This window comes from Cannabis sativa, chromosome 3 (assembly GCF_029168945.1).
Source record: "Cannabis sativa cultivar Pink pepper isolate KNU-18-1 chromosome 3, ASM2916894v1, whole genome shotgun sequence".
NCBI classification, from domain to species: domain Eukaryota; kingdom Viridiplantae; phylum Streptophyta; class Magnoliopsida; order Rosales; family Cannabaceae; genus Cannabis; species Cannabis sativa.
The window spans coordinates 55,572,708-55,586,595 of NC_083603.1; the positions used below are offsets into that span (position 1 = coordinate 55,572,708).

The 13,888-nt window shown below is 36.3% G+C and overlaps 1 non-coding gene across 1 annotated transcript; it reads right to left on the reverse strand.

The window, feature by feature from the left end:
* Window positions 1-13,479: 13,479 nt before the first annotated feature.
* Window positions 13,480-13,586, reverse strand: LOC133036394 (small nucleolar RNA R71). The gene has a single exon (XR_009687052.1). It is a non-coding gene; the product is annotated as a small nucleolar RNA R71 (small nucleolar RNA).
* Between the last annotated feature and the right edge of the window lie 302 nt (window positions 13,587-13,888).

Here is a 13,888-nt window from a genome sequence, read left to right on the forward strand (position 1 = left end):
TGTGAGCCAAGCCCAGCAAGACAATATATAACATAACAATAATAATATGCTCATCATACTCTTTAAACAATGATGCCATTTATATATGTCTGTGTGTCACAGACCTGCATGTCACACTCACATGCCTATTTATGTCTACGTGGCGTAGACCTATGTGTTGCGCTCACACATCTCTTTATATCTACGTGGCGTAGACCTACGTGTTGCTCTCACACGTCTAGTTACAATAAGGCCCTAGAATAGTTCATCTCGGTTCTGATTACCGAGTCCAACTTGATTATGCCTTGAACGCATAACCCTTAATCTTAATATGTATAACACATAACTGATGGTGCCCACTGCACCATTGGTCTATCTACTGTAGACCTGCATGTTACGCTCACATGCCTATTTATGTCTACGTGGCGTAGACCTACGTGTTGCTCTCACACGACTATATACGATAAGGCCTTAGTAGGGTTTACGTCGGTTTTGCTTACCGAGCCTAACCTGGTTATGCCTTGCTCGCATAACCCTATTCTTATATATATACGTAATCCATACATTACGTTCTTTCAATGGTTTATCCTGGTGATATATACCAGGTCTAACCCAGTTATGTCTCATTCACATAACTTATAACATACATGCGTGTATTCAACATTTACTACAACATATATAATCTTAGGGTAATAACCCTAACTTACAAACAAATAATCACTCATATAATACACTTCTATATACTCAGATAACATTTACTAAAAATATTAACCCTAACTCATGCTTTCACTGGATTCTTAATATTCTAGGGTAATAACCCTAGACCGCATTAAAATTAACTCAAGGTACCAACTTACCGAGTCTAGCTTAATTATGCTTTAAGCGCATAATTCATAATCTCAATATATACATTTATCCAACATGGCATAGTATTTATACAACATATATCACTAGGGTAATAACCCTAGGCTATTAAACCGCTCATGTTAGGGTAATAACCCTAATCCCGGTTACTAAACTTTCATGCATATCATTCAAAATATAAACGCCACTGCGCATACTCTACGTGCTAATCACTGTCTTACCTGATGTCCTGCAATGATAGAGATTCCAAATCCCCGGGTGCTCCTGATCAGGTGCCGGTAATCCTAGTCACACAATCCGGGATTTCACAAATAGGGTTAACCCCTGATTTCATTTTCATAAAATATTCACATGGCATTTAAAATTCACATATTCAGATAGAGCTCGAAAGAGCTTGCCAACGGTATATAGAACTCCCAAATCGGAGTCCGGATCACAAAGTTATGGCCATTTGAAGTTGCTAAAAGGATCTGCCCAGAAAGAAATGAGCGCGCCGCGGCATGCTAAATACCATGCCGCGGCATCTGGGTTCAAAACCCAGAAAAACAGCAGCAAGAACACGATTTCAGCAAGAAAAATCCAATCTTTTCACCCCAATTCACAACTAAAACTCCCAAACCATAAAATAGGTTTTTAATCATCATAAAGGGAGTTTAAAACACATGCTCAAGTATCAAAATCCAACATTATAACCCCATAATTTCAGATTGCAAATCCATAAAAATCAAAGCTTTAACTTGAGCTACATCTCAAACAAACTTCCATTAACAAGAGCTTGAACTCCAATTTCAAACAATAAATTTCAGAGCTCAACAACAGAAAATTACACTCATCAAATCCTCTAATTTCTGCCCAAACTTAACCCATACAAACTTATGAATTTAAAGCTCTAAGCATGCTCAAGACAACCCCAACAACCAAGAACATGCATCACAAACTCAAAAACACAACCCACATCATATTTCATGCTTTTTCAACAATAATATTCAGCAAGAATCTCAAATAAAATTCAGTAATGATTCAAAGCTTAAATCAAAGAAAGTTACCTCATATTTCCCAATTCAAAAGCAAGCCAAGATCAACCTTTTCCTTTAAAAAAATCAAGATTGAATGCAAAGAGGGTTTGAATGAGAGAGAGAGAGAGAGAGAGGGGACGGGTGAGTAAGGGGATAACACCAGAAATTCCATTTTCTTTTCCTCAAAAATCCATTTAATTCCATGTAAATCAAATATGGTCAAATGACCATTTTGCCCCTAGGGCTTAAATACACAAATACACCCTCACAAAGGGTAATCTTGTCATTTCACACTCATTTATTTCCAAATAATTTCAGATTTCATATTATCAAATAAAATGCCAAATAATTCAATTCAAATTGCATTTCGGGCCCGAACCCCGTTCGGCCAGAAATACCCAGTTGTGACTATACCGCGACAACCTGTCAGAACACACCTGAAAAGACAACAGGCATACTATATAATAATATAGTTCTATTAAGCACGTAATTAAATTAATTTCATCGCTTTACCCTTCTCAGGTCAAAATTACTAAAATGCCCCTAGCTCACCAACGGGGTCTTAACATATTAAAATTCATATAATTTCACATATATTGAACTATATAATAATATAATTCCATCAATTACTCATAATTATCTAGTTAGGGCTTTGCTAATCCTTTTTCTTAATTCCGGGTATTACAGTTTAATACCCTCAAAGTCCTCCTTGCGCTTGTTGCCATTAATAATTGGCAACTATATCAAATGGACATTAATAATGCCTTCCTCCATGGTGATCTCAATGAGGAAGTTTATATGGCACTTCCTCCCGGTTACAAACACCAAGGAGACCTTCCTCCCAATGCTATATGCAAATTACATAAAAGCATCTATGGCCTCAAACAAGCCTCTCGACAATGGTATGCCAAACTTAGTTCTACTTTGGTAAGTGAAGGATTCAAACAATCCTCTTCCGATCACTCTCTTTTTATTAGATCTTCTAACAACGATTTTCTTGTTGTTTTAATTTACATTGATGACATCTTAATTGCTAGCAATAATTCTAGTGATGCTGAATTATTCAAAAGACAGCTTGACTCTAAATTTAAACTCAAAGATCTTGGTCCTTTGCGGTTCTTTCTTGGACTGGAGGTTGGGCGATCCACCAATGGTATTTCGGTCTCCCAAAGACCATTCATTTTACAACTTTTAAATGATACAGGTTACATTGGTGCAAAACCAGTCTCCACCCCAATGGAACCAAACACACAGCTTAGCAAGGACATAGGGGAGTTACTTTCTAAACCTACCACCTATAGAAGTTTGATTGGAAAACTCATTTACTTAACAATAACTAGACCTGATATTTCTTTTGCTGTTAATAGGTTAAGTTAATTCCTTTCTGCCCCACGGCAACCTCATGTCCATGCCGCTCAACACATCCTCCAAAATATTTGAAGGGCTCCCCGGGCCAAGGATTGTTTTTTCCACTCCACTCCTTCTACACAACTCAAGGCTTATATCGAGAGTAACTTGTCTGATAATGAGGTACAACTTAAATTTTTTTTCTGATGCTGACTGGGGTGCTTGCCCCGATACTAGACGTTCTATCACAGGTTATTGCATCTTTTTGGGAGACTCTCTCATCTCTTAGAAATCAAAGCAACAAAACACGGTTTCCCGTTCTTCTGCCGAGGCCGAATACCGTGCCATGGCCAATACTACTTGTGGGATACTATGGTTGCTCGCCTTATTAAAGGACTTTGGGATCTCTCATCCACATCCAACCCTCATGTATTGCGACAACAAAGTTGCTATTCATATTTCTAAAAATTCGGTTTTCCATGAACGGACAAAACATGTCGACATTGACTGTCATATCGTCCGTGAGCGAGTTCAAAGTGGCCAGTTGAAGCTTCTTCATGTCAACACCGAACGCAACCTTGCCGACCTTCTCACCAAGCCTCTTTTTCCATCTCACTTCAAGGAATTATTTTCCAAGATGAATGTTACAAAGTTGTACACTCCATCTTGAGGGAGCATATTAAATATTAAATAAATATTTTATGTTTGGGTATAGGAATAATGTTATGTTTAGTTAGGTTTGGTGTGTATTCTAGGGTTGGATAACTATTCCCCTATATAAACATCATTACTGTCCTCATTTAATATATTCAATGCAATAAAATTCACTTTGACAAAAATATATACATGTTAAAACTAAATGAATTGAAGATTGTATATTATATGTTCTGAAAAAAAAGAGATTGTATATTATATGACTCATATCACCCCAAATATCTATACAACATGTGAGAAGTTAAATCGCTTACACTATTTTTTATTTTTGATTTGTATTACTAGGTAATATAACTTAAAAAATAATAATTTAATATAATAATATTAAAATTATGCTATTTAATTATTTATAATAATGATTTTATTTATATAAAAAAAAAGTTCTTTTATTAGAAAGATTGAAAAGTTTTATTATTTATTGATTAAGAATTTTAAAATTTGTACGATGGTTGGCTATATAAAATTTTAAAATGTTCTATTATAAAAATTATTAATATAAAATAAAGAAATAGGGTAGCATAGCGAAAAATTAGAGTATTATTATTATTATTTAAGTAATTAATATTTCTCGTAATCAATATTATTTTTATATCTCGATCATTCAAACTTGTTATAATTGTTGTATCACAACTGTTGTCATTACTGTATCCTACTTGTGGTTGATATTATTCTTATTCCAACTTGATACATAATAAAAAGCAAGCAATGAGTTACACATATTTTCTCAACTATTGTCATCACCGTATCGTACTTGTAGTCGATATTATTGTTATCCCCAAAAATTTTACTTGATACATAATAAAAGTCAAGCAATGAGTTATGACTGCGTATTTAGTACATAATGATTTGAATTATTTAGTTATTGTTGACCTCAAAAAGTGATCAACCGATGGCAGGGTTGTATGAATTTGTTCTTTGCCACGTGTTACACAACAAGAAGTAAATAAGACAAGGACTTTTATAGAGGTTTGCCCCCCTTAGTTAGCGAGTAATGACCTACTCCCTTTTTAGTTGTATGGATACCTTAAGATAATACAATTCAGATCACTAGGTTAGAGTTAAGGCCTTTATATAGGAAAATCTAAACCCTCATTTACAACTGAAACCCTAGATATTTACATATTAAATTGATTAAATATAAACGATTAATTTCCCCTACAAAGTAGATATTTTCCATCAATTTGTTGGGCTATTAAGGGCCAGATTCTTAGATAACTTGATGTCCATGTATCAGGCTGTACATGTCATGTCAGGTGGACAAAATTTGGAATAACATTTATCCCCAAGTCCCTGTTCGAACATTTGGTCGGATAGGGACTTTCTAGCTCCGTTTTATTTGTAGTAGTCTCCATCGAGCAGCCTCATCTAGCCAAGTTGGCTTTTTTGCATGGCATGCTTTTAGATCTTTAATCTTCTCTCTCTATGTATCTTGTCTTCTCTTCTTTCATACCTCTTCTTTGTACTTGCCATTAATAAGTTTCAGGCTTTATAAGCTTTTGGAAACTTTTGATTCTCATGTTAGTTTGTAATCTCTTTGGTATATTGATCCTCATGACAGTTTTTGAATGTACAATGCGTGACCTTTTGATGGAAAAGATTCAATTTTGGCCTTTGTTATGATTCTTGACTCTCTAAGTCATATAGAATATGAGACACATATTCGAGTTTTGAAAGAAAAACACATTGGGATATAAAAATTACCTTCGCCGGCCTGGGAGGTCTTGCTTGAGACATGGCCTGCCCTAAGGCTTAATCATGGCAGTTGACCAGCTTTAGGGTTTTACCCTATTAAGCTAGCATGTTCATGCCTAGGACTGGTGACCTTGGCCAGTTTTTGGTCGAGTCATGGGACCCTGGCCGACCCTTTCAAGGCTTGAGAACCTTGGCTAGCATGGGCCTTGGTTCTAACTGGGTAGCTAATTTTCTGTTCTATTTTGACTTCGGTAAAAATCTCGCTCTGTAGGCATATACAACCTTATTCTCATACGTGGTTTCCTTGGAAACTCTGTATGAAACTTAATGGTGAGTCTATTATAGTCGAATGTTCAACTTAAGACTCAACATGGCTTGGAACTTGTAAGGAACTTTGCCTTAGCAGTAGCCCAGTACATGGCCCCTATAGAAGCTCCGTCCAGTTCTTTTCTGGCTATCTGGTTCTTGCAGGGCCTTGGCCTCATGCACGTGAACTGATTTCATATCCGACCTTAAGGCTTTCATGTTCTTGCTTTGGCCTATGGGCCCTCAATTTTCAAATACTACTATTATTTATCCTTAAAGCCTTTTATGTTAGATATATGGTCGTCCTGACTATCTTCTTATGGCCTTGACATGTAAGGGTTCAAATTTACTTTTTCAAGCTGAAGTATGCCTACATGACTTAGAGGCATGTTTAGTAGCTTATTTTAAGCGTTAAAATTTCTCTACATAAGTTCTTTATGCTAGTTCAATGCATTGTACAGTGTGGGTGCCCCCTAGTAACCATACAAACTTAGGTCTCATGGTCACTTTCTATTTACCAAGCTTCTTAGACCTTGCCTGGGACATTTCTTAGGGTGCTGCCCATGTTACGTATGTGGAACTGAAAGAATAACTTTAAGAAGTTAATCTTGCTAGCAAGTGGTTTAGATACAGTTGGTCTTACGTGTAACAAAAGCTTACAACTTAGTGTCCGCTTTTGAAATCACGCAGTGGCTACCCCTACACAGCTTACTTCTCAACGGCCATGCTGAAAAGCAATAGGTACTAGCTCTTTTATGGGTTCCTGCACAGTAAAACGTTACGGAACTAATTGATAAGTTGGCTAGTGAGAGTACTTATCGAGAGAAGTGTTTGGGTAAAAGTTCCAACTCCAAGTTCTCGTTGTACTAGCCAAACTTGTATGCACCTTTGTTGTTATCTTGTAACATGGTGCAGACCTTCTCTGTTTTTTCCGAACATGCTTGTTCCAGGATCATTGCTCTCAAGGAATATTATTCAAGGTGTAATTCTCTTACGAAGAATTTCTTTCCTTGATTTGTTTGTTGACGGGCTTGGTAACTCTTTATGGGAAGCCACGGTGCTTTGAGTTGGCTTGGTCTCTTTTTCTTTCCCTTTTGTCAAGGGATCCTACTAACAAGATGTTGTTTACCTCTTGGTCAATGTAGACCACAACTATGAGAGCAGACTGATGGTGGATCAGGCTGGCCAAGGCAAGACTAGGTTGCTAGCCACATTATGGGAGCATTGCCTAGCTGGTTGAATGACGTTATGGATGGCCAACATGTGAAGGTAGTGGTCGGCCAAATTGTAGATTCTATGGTCGTCCAGCCTGCTGAGGTCATGATCGGCCAGCCTTCTACAGGCCAGGTCAATGCTGTAGTTTGATCCAGTCTACACTTGATTGGCTTTGCCCCACATCGTAACTGCCGTAGAGCCTTTCTGCACTTCTGCTAATAGCTATTCAACTTCTTTCTTGGTAAGGATCCTTAGAGGTGGTGTGAGGATACCACTTTTATGTGTTATGTTGTGCAGGATTGGACACCCTATAGCAATCCCCGTAGTCCCTGCTTTCTAGAAAGGTTTTTGTTTAGAGGTATGCTATTGTACGTGTATCCATGTTGATTGTCCAAGAAGTCTATTTCTTTTGAAATAGGGAGGCTTAGTTCTTTAAAGAACTGAGTAGGTACCAAGTTTTCCTTGGTTGTTAAGGCACAACTGGGTAGTTGAGCGAGTGTATTGGCTGTTGTGTCATATTTAGGGGCTTGCCTTTTAGTACAACCTTTGAGCTGACTAAACAGCTCAGGTAGGCCATCATCTTCTTTTATTGAGCTGTATATTCACCTAGTACATAACCTATGACTAGTTGGGAGTCATGGTGTATGTCTAGGTGGTTAGCTCGCGCTTTGTGTGCTAGCCTAAGGCCAGCATTTGGAGCTTCAGCCTCGCTATTAGAAGCTTTGAAACTCACCTTGTTGCCTTGTGCCTCAGTTGCCCCCAGGTGCCCTGGGGCCATGCCTACCTTAGGCAGGGGTCAATGCACCTCTTGGGTTCTTGCTCTCGCTTCTTCTCTGGCTCCTGCTTTTCTCCCAAAAATTGAGATATTTAGGGAGATATGCCTATATAATTAGCCATGTAGCTTGTGAGAGCTTATCATTTGTTTGCTTGATTGGTCCGCCTGATGCTTCAGTTTTCTGTAGAACCTATCACAACTATTGATCGGTGTATCTGGAAGTATGCCTTCGCTTTTCTAAATCCACGAGCAAGTTGTGGGTCAGCTTCTCCATGAGTGGGTACCAAATTTTAGCGTCGATTAGTGTCTTGTTGATGAAGTATACAAGGTGTTGTACACCATCTTCGTCTCTTGTGAAGATAACACTCATAACATGTTCTGTGACTGCTAGGTGCACGCGTAGCTCTTCTTTGTCTAGCGATTTGGTCAACACAGGTGGCTGAGCCAATTCGTTTCTTCAGCTCTTGGAATGCGATTTAATATTACTTTATCCATTCGATTTTTTTTGCCTCTGAGAATGTTGAAGAAGGGTACACATTTGTCTATAGACTTGTGTTAGGCTATTTTTAGCCTAAGTTCCGTGTCGATTTCATAAGTGTTTTCTCAGTTAATGTTGCCTTTTGGAATGGTTTTACACTTGATTTTCCTTATTTCAGGTCCCCGAGGCATTAGAGTTCCAATTGTATAAATTGTTGAAAAGACGAGGCATTCTGGAGAAAAATCTGCTGAAGCTGTCAAAGTAGCTTCAGTAGTTGCGACTGGACTTACCCATGGTCGCGACTTGGGTCGCGACTAGGAGGCAAGGAAGAGAGCATGGATTTTCCAATTTGCCTATGGTCGCGATTAGGCTTTATGTAGTCGCGACCAGGGGCAAAACACGGGATTTTTGGCTAGTTTTGAAATTTTGCCATTCAGAGGTAGCAACCCTAATTTCTATTTAAGGGACTCGCGTTTTATGACGAAGATCATCAGAGATTAGCTCCAAAAAGTGAAAGAAGGAGCAGAGGAAGCTATTGTGACGATCTGGAGCGAAATCACCATCTAGTTCTTTCTTAATTCTTAATTTTTTATGTTAATTTCTGTTCTAGATTTGATTATGGATGTAAATATGGGTTTTATGAACTAAACTCCTGATTGGGGAAGACGATGAATGTTGATTGATGTTTTTCTTAGTTAATGATAATGGCTATTCCTTTTGTCTTGTTTGTGAAATTATCCATATTTGTGTGTATTTCCATGTTTAAGATGGATCACCTTCTACATGTTCTTGTTGGGTTTTATGCCCTAAATAAAACTCTTTACAATCTGATTAGTTATCAATATAAGAAATTTGAAGTGATTGATGTTTGCATGAATTTTACATGCTAATGGTTTAATATGTTTATTACATTCACACACACAAAATCAGTTAAATCCAGATCATATGTTTATTCACAATTACAGTATCGTCAACACAGTGGAATGTGATTGTGATCATATGAAGCAAAAGACTTGGTCCCTGTTTAATCAGTGTTATTGGATTTACACTAATGTTATAATCAACGATGTTGTGTACTTACACTTGGAGTAAGTGTTATGTTCTTTCCAGGACATTAGTAAAGTATACTAGTTTCGAATGTTTTGAGTATACATTGGACTGGATCGATATTGCAACTAAGTTAAGATATTACAAACTTACTGTTATATATATCTTTCCAAGTCAATATCAGTAGTTGATCTTAATATTAAAAGAATCTAAATCCTGATATGCTTAGGCTCAACTCAGGAGTGCTATTCATGTTCTTTGATTTATTAGTTAAGCCTACTTTTTGGTCAGGGTGATACGTATATTTTGGGAACATGATAGTATGATTGAGTGGGAGTGCTAAACATAAATATGGAATCTATAGCTTCTACTGGTGTATAGAAGTCAAGTGATGATTCCCTTCGAGCTTAGCAAATAGAAGTAAATGGATGAGCTCTTGTTTAAGTGACTAATTATTAGATCACTAAACACCATTTACAGGTAGCTAAGTGTTTTAAGGGGCAAAATACATTGAGGAGTGAGAACGGTAAAGAAATCCCATCTCGATGTAGATCATCTATATAGAGGATCTTTAAATCACAATAAGATTATAACAATGGTTAAATGAGATAGCATATTGATATCGTGAAACATATAATATGCTCTATATAAGTCTGAGAGTGCAATTCTAAGTTCTAAGAGTGGATTTAACGAAGAATTAATAAGTAGAAATTTACTTGGTAAATTCGGTTCACTTATTGGAAGCTCAGCATATAGATCCATGGTCCCCATTCTAGTTGAGAACATTCTGCTTGTAAGACTCATTAATTGATTCGTGATTGATCAATTATAATTCTAAAGTTAGACTATGTCTAATTTTATGAATTTTCACTAAGCTGGGGTGAAATTGTAAAGGAAAGAGATTCTAGGTTTATTTATTTATTAATGGACTTTGTATGTCTAGTTAATAATTAAATTAAATGACAATATTATTTAATAATCTATTTTAGTTATTAAATAATTAGTTTTGGCATTTAAAAGGTTAGAATTGGAAAATTGGCGTTTTTGAGTAAATAGAAATAAAATTTGATAAAACTGCAAAATCAAGTGGGGCCCACTAACACACCATGGCCGGCCACTATTTGTGGAGTTTCAAATTGATTTTTTTTCATTATTTTAATGCCAAATAATTCCTAACCTAAACCTAGTAGTTTCCTATAAATAGAAAGTGATGGCTCAGTCAAATCACAAGTTTTCAATAACCTTTTATGACAGAAATTTCTCTCTTCAAAAAACTGAGCCTTCCCCACTTTCTATACCTAGACGAAACCCTCTCTTCTCTTTTCCCTTCATCAATTTCGACCCTAGTGAAAGAGTGAGTGCCCACACACAGCAAGCAGTAACTCAATCATAGATTGGAAGACTGTGAAGGATCAAACTTGAAGAAGAAGGACATTCGGGCTCAGATCTTGATTATACTCTGCTACAGAAAGGATACAAGGGTTAGAGATCTGAGCGGAAGGAGACATTAACTCCGCTGCATCAATGTAAGGTTTTCTTAACTTTATATGTGTTTAATTTATCGTTTTAGAAAGTTCATATTTAGGGTGTTTAAACAACATACTTGTGAGTAGATCTAAGATCCTAGTAAAATAAATTCCAACAGTTCTATGATCTCAATTCAAAATCTGAAAAGTGAGAATTGAGAATGCTAAAATTGGATAATCTAGGTTTTATGTGAAATGAAAGAATTTGCATAACCTGTGTGCTATTTAGATTATTGCGTAAAGCTGACCACATGTTAATCTAATTAAGAAATTGATTAGATAACATGTGATTTAGGGCCTAAAAGATCTAAAAAGAGTTAGGTTAATTTGTTTAATCTGTCATTCACATCAAGAAAAATGGTAGTAATTGTTGGAAATTATTTTACCAGGATCTTAGATCTACTCACAAGTATGTTGATTAACACCCTAAATATGAACTTTCTAAAACGATGAAATAAACACATATAAAGTTTAGTAAACCTTACATTGGGTGCAGCGGAATAATATGACTCCTTCCGTTCAGATATCTAGCCCTTGATTCCTTTTTGTAGCAGAGCATTATCAATATCTGAACCTGGATCTCTTTCTCTGAATCTTTAGTGCTGAAACTCCTTCTTGCTGAGAGTCTTTCTTCACGATCTTCCTCACTATGGTTGAGGTATCACTTGCTGTGTGTGGGCACTACTCTTACACTAAGAATTTCGAAATTCAAGAGGGAAGAGAGAGAAGAAGTGGCGACTAAAGATAGGGAGAGAGAAAGGCTCAGGTTTTTCTCTGAAGGAAAAAGTAGAAAATTTAAGTGTAAATTTCCTGAAGCCTTCACTATCTATTTATAGCATTCCACTAGGTTTAGGTTTTAATTATTTGGCATTAAAATAATGAAAATATCAGAGGGAAAACCCTACAAAAGTGGCCGGCCCTATACATGTGGATTTGGGCCTCACTTTTTGCAATTTTGCAGTTTTATCTTTTTTGCATCTGATTTTCTCAAAAACGCCAATTTTCTAATTCAACCATTTAAATGCCAATTCTAACTATTTAATAACTATAAATAATTATTAAATAATATTGTCATTTATCATATTTATTAATTGAATTATACAAAGTATCATAATTAACAAATATGCCCCTAAAACTCTTTCTTTACAATTTCGCCCTTACTTAGTGAAAAATTCACAAATAGACGTAGTCTAAATTTGAGAATTATAATTGATTAATCAAAACCAATTACATGAGTCTTGCAAGCAATATTATCTCAACTAGTGCGGGGACCATGGGTCTATATAACCGAGCTTCCAATAAGTAGATCAGGAATTTATTACTAAAATTCACTAACTTATTAATTCTTCGTTGAATCCACGCATAGAACTAAGAATTGCACTCTCAATATATAGAATGCTCTATATGTTCCACCATATAGACACATCATTAGTTATCCATTGTTATAATCCTAATTTGATCAATGATCCTCTATATGAATGATCTACACTGTAAAGGGATTAGATTACCGTTACACCCTACAGTGTATTTAATCCTTAAAACACTTAACCCCGTATAAATGATATTTCAGCTTATGTGAAATGAGATCTCCACCATTTATTTTTGTTTGGTCAAGCTCGAAGGAGATCATCCTTTACTTACTATTTGCCAGATAGAAGCTATAGATTCCATGTTTATGTTAGCGCTCCCACTCAATTGCACTACCGTGTTCCCAAAATGTACATATCACCCTGACCTAAAGTAGGCTTAACTAACAAATCAAAGAACACGAATAGCCTTTTGAGATTGAGCCTAATCATAACAGGATTAAGATCATTTGATCTAGGATCAACTAGGCGATATTGACTTGAATAGATATTACGGTAAGTTTAATAAATCTAAGTCAAAGTTCAATATCGGTCCCTTCTGATGCATACTCCATGCATCTAACCTGAGCTTTACTTTAACCAATGCTCTGGAAAGAACATAGCACTTCTCCAAATGCAAGTAAACTCTGTTGTAGATTATCATATCAGTAAAACCCTGTGTCTGATAAATCTAATAAACTTTATTCACATAGTCATGTTTACTTTCCAATGTGTTGACAGCACAATAAACAGGATCAAGTATGTGAAAAGGGTTTCAGATGAATTTATACATTATGTACGTATAATCATGAAATAAATCATGTGAACCATGCAACATTAAATGTTATTTCTTATCTATATTAATAAGTAAATTTGATTATATTGAAATGAGTTTTATTTAGGGCATAAAACCCAACAGTATTTAGCATTAACCATTGGGTAAATAAATCAATAGGATTCTCTTCCCTATTTTATCATCTTCATTAAATCTTTTGTTGTTAATTTCTGGGTAAATGAGCCAGTGATGATGCCATCCGCTTGAGACTGTTTCCATTCTCGTTAAGAGAGTGAGCCAAAAGTTGGTTGATCTCTTTGCCATCGAATTCTATTGCAATATGGACTGATTTGGCAACCAAGTTCTTGTCCAAGTTTTTTCCTGTAGCAAAGTCTGCCAAGCTACAAGGAGAAATTAATATTTTTTTGTCAGCTGGACAGTGAATCTCTCCATTAGGCTTGGGAGAGGTTCAAAGATCTGATCAGGAAATGTCCACATCATGGATTGAAAAGTGGATGTTGGTTCATAACTTTTACAACAGGCTGATTGGTAACATCAGAACGAATATAGATGTCGTAGCTGGTGGGGAATTTATGAGAAAAAGTTCAAACGAGGCCTATGATTTTCTTGAAGAAATAGCCATGAATAATCAACAATGGCAAACTGAAAGAAGTCAAACGAAGAAGGCAGCTGGTATGCACGAGGTAGATGCCATCACCAAATTGACTGCCAAAGTAGAGGCCCTAACAAAGCTGGTGGCTATTCAGGCAAAACAGGCTCAAGTTATTTGTGAGCTCTGTGGGGGCCC